We start from the raw sequence: 4,177 nt of genomic DNA, 5'->3' as shown, positions 1-4,177 counted from the left end.
GAAGCATCATTACGGTCTTTTGGTTGTTTATTAGTCATTGTAAATTGAAAAATACCTTGTAAATTAAACAAAAGGTGACTTATCATACACAATGAAATTCTGAAAGCATCATTGCAAGAATAGTACATGACACTTGACTAATCACATTAATTGGAAAGAAAAAAAGAAGAATCTGATTTCTTAAAACATTACAATAGATAATAAAAACATTAAGTGAGACAAACTAAAGACTTGGTGAAACAACAGTCTCAACAAACATTGCTCTCTTAGAACCACGAAATGAAGTAACATGATAAAAGCATTCAAAGGGCTTCACATCCATTACGATTTTATAAAGCTTCCCTCCATTAGTCATCACAAAACAATTACCATTTGTCATAAAATGTGTTATGTCACACCATAATGACAAGGGTATAGAGGGGATTCAAGGACATGACAAGACCTTAATCCATTGTTCCCCTTTCTAGCATCCACAACTCAACTGACATCTCACGTATGCCAGTGCTAACAAACATGTGAAGTTCATTTTTCACATTCACTAAATTTCTAAAAATAATCCCATAGAAGGAACCGGTGGAAAGCTTATCTCTTTAAATTTCTCCGAATTAACATCAAAACAAAGTACCACATTTTTACCTCCAACCAAAGACTCGCAAACAGTGAAATAAAGAGTATCACCACAAAAAGTACCAGTTGACCAACCGAAAGCAGGGCTAACATACTCTGGTCTTATTATTAAAGGTATATTTCTCCAAAATACTACTCTCCTAGAATAGATGCAGGCGCTAAGTACACCACCCTTTACATGTAAGACCTTGTAATCTTCGTAATCGTCAATGTACAAACCAGTAGCGTCATCATATTCAAAGAATCCATAACAACAACATTCATGTGTTGATAAATGTTTGTACGCACGAATGACTGGATTCCAAAAAAGCAACTCTGATGTATGATTTAAGCAAACACACAACAATCCATCCAAATGTGACCGAATTGAGACATCATTAAATGGAAAGGGAACGATTGTTCTTAGCCCATATTCACCGGCTTGAAGGTCAATCGAATGAACAGAGCATGTTAGGTCGCCAATTATGACAGTTCTCTGGTTAGATGAAATTAATGAGTGAGAAAATATACCCTTGCAAATTCTTGCGTTGACAAAAAGGCATGCCATTACTTACTAACAGACTTAAAACGACCTACAATCCTCGTTGGCACCCTCGTTAATATCTCGAAAATGATTATTTCAACAGAAAGGTCAACCATGGTGATACCTTCGTTTATCACAAATAATGACTAATTAGTTCTAGCATAATTAGCTTAAAGTTTGGAGAAAAGTAGGTGTGATTGCATTACATGTAAATAAAGTCATATGTAAAACACATACTTGCAACGAAACGATATAAGACATGACAACATTAAGCAAAGTAAAACTTATTTATAGTATAGATAATGATATGAGAAGATAACAAATCATAAACACACACAAAAAACACAAACAAATAAATTAAAGAAATAAAAGTGGTCATTCATAAGTTTTGAACATCTTCACTACAAGCAAACAATAATATCAAAACAAATATAAAAAAATATCCTAATCAAATAACTTAAGGCTAAAATATTTTAAGAACGACACATTAAGGAAATCTGGTCTCTCTGGGATGTCCGGTTCAAACGCGATCCTAGTATAGCAAGTTAACCTCAAAATATTCACTAAAAAACATAGAATATATATTTTTAAAAAGTTAGGTGTACGACGCCACTCTAGATTTCTTAAAAAGACATGTAAATTAGAACATACTTCCCGGAAAACGAACCAGCTTGACCTGAGATACATACACAATATATTTATTTAACATTGCCCGAATGGTTTTCACCATCTCAATCTGCGGTGGGTCGTATAAAGAAATTTGTACAAGATGACCACTATCACATGTAAAATTTATATTAAATACCGCAGTAAATAATTATAAATATAAAATAATTAAAAGAAATTTTAATTAAAAACTTTTATATAAAGAATGACTGACGTAACATCTTGAAGAATCATAAAAAAACGACGAAATCGTCGCTCACCCATGATAATCCTCCCAACGACATCTAAACTGTTGATGCATTTTGTGACTGTCGCTATGCAATTCCGACTAGATGGGGAGAAGTTATGGAGGGAGCCAACTTCGTCATAGGTGAAGTTAGAACAACTTCACGTGTTGGTGAAGTTGGAACTGTTGGACCGGTGCGGGACACGGTTTCCCAACGATTCACGGGGCAACGTGTTAGAGTGCGGAATCCTCTAACACGGCGATTCGGTGGTGATCAACAACGCACGGTTACAATTCCTAAGACGGTTTGACACCTAGGGACGGAGGAAAAGACCGACACGACGAGGATTGGCAGAGAGGTTTTTCGGCAGCAGCTGGTTCGTGACTGTGTGTAATGTGTACTCTATCGTGAAATTTCCTAAGTTTCGTTTATATATCGAATACTGATTCGATCGAATGAGTATCTCATTCGATCGAATGAGTACTGGTTCGATCGAATCAGTCACTGATTCGATCGAATCAGTTTCTTTTGACATTTTCAGTCCGTTAACTTGGTTTCACGATCGTTATTTTCATATCGAACCATCCGGATAGAACTGGGGACATACACATGACATTTCATGTCCTAACAAACTCCCCCTTGGAGCCAGTTCTATTTACTTATAATAAATCGAGTTCTCTTGCTCGATCGTAACTCCCCCTTGGAGTTATCTCACTCTCTCTTTTCTCAAAGCTAGTGGTGCGCACGTTGCATCCACGAACTCCTTTCTTCATGAAGTTCTCTCAAGATCAAATGGTTCAGTCAGTCAGACTTACCATAGGTTCCGCATATCCTGAGAAGCTGTCAATTGGAATTTTAGATAAACATTTAAGCACAATCTATCCCAATTTTCCAAAACAAATTACATTCAACTCAATAACAATTACAATCAGAAGATTAAACCTTGAATTACAACAAGAAACAAAATAAACATGACAATTAAGCTTCAGTTTCTTGTGCATACTTCTTCTGTTGCTCTTTCCAGTTTGATCCTGCATGTATGTCATAGGCAAAGCAAATCCTAATGACATTTCTATACGTTAATGCTTGCTCTCTGTCTTCGGGGGCATAAAGAATCTCTGTCTTGTATAGCGTATAGACATCCTCCCGTGACAAGTTTGTGAGCCACATAGGATCAAATATGCGAATTGTGCTCCAACTTCCATTGTCGTTGAGCACGATAACTGCTTCATGCAGTCTTCCATCATAGTACCAATGCCTGAATGCTTTGTAGAAGTCCTGCTTCATCTTTCTTAGAGGAATCTTCTTCATCGTGAGTGGTGGCATGTACTTCAAGATAACCTTTGGCCTGTTGGTGATCGGATCGATCTCCTTTTTACTTGTATATCTCTTTGGCCTCTGTGGAGTGATCATCTTCCATTTTGAGTTGTATTCCTTTCGCAATACACTCTGATAGTACGTGGCAAATGGAGATGAACTGGCGTAAAGCATATCAAGATAGTTCAGACGGTTTAGATCATAAGTAGGAAGAGTCTTCAAGTCAGTGATACGTTGAAAGTACTCAACCCCTTTTTCTCTCTTGATAGCAATGCAATTAAGATCCTTCAGACACGCCCAAGCAATAATCTCTCCTGAAGTTCTACGACCCTTCATCTTATAAGACGTTGTGTGAGGAATGGTCGGCTTTGCTTGTCTTCTGGACCTTATCTTCTGAAGAATAGCGTTGAAAGCTTTCTTGCATTCTTCTGTTTTCTCAACGAATTCGGCTTGATCTGCTTCAGAAGGCTGTTTCATTGTGTTTGACCTTTCGTCAGCCTTCTTCTGTATTTCCTCCTCTGTTACATTTTGGAAGAAACTTGCAGAGTTAGGAAGATTGTCAGTTTGAGACGTGTAGTATTCTGGATATTCTTCCTGTGTCAAGTCTTCCATTTCAACTTCATCAAATTGAGAGGGATCAGCGGCCGTAGATGATGTTGAATCAGGTGTAGCAGCCGAAGAAGATGTTTGTTCTGTTGAAGGCAAAGCCAGATACTTGCCTGTTTCTTCATTGTATAGCTCAAACATTTGTTCCAGTTCTTCTTCTGTGAAATTGTGTGAAATTTCACCTTCTTCCAAGTCTCTACTTGCGAAGTTT

General features: G+C 37.2%; 1 pseudogene; it reads right to left on the bottom strand.

Moving 5' to 3' along the window:
- Window positions 1-223: 223 nt before the first annotated feature.
- Window positions 224-1,266, bottom strand: LOC143588481 (F-box/kelch-repeat protein At3g23880-like; annotated as a pseudogene).
- Window positions 1,267-4,177: the final 2,911 nt, after the last annotated feature.

This window comes from Bidens hawaiensis, unplaced genomic scaffold (assembly GCF_021521415.1).
Source record: "Bidens hawaiensis isolate Kalapana, Puna unplaced genomic scaffold, B.hawaiensis_p1.1 tig00036405_1, whole genome shotgun sequence".
NCBI classification, from domain to species: domain Eukaryota; kingdom Viridiplantae; phylum Streptophyta; class Magnoliopsida; order Asterales; family Asteraceae; genus Bidens; species Bidens hawaiensis.
This window is presented reverse-complemented; position numbering and strand designations above follow the sequence as displayed.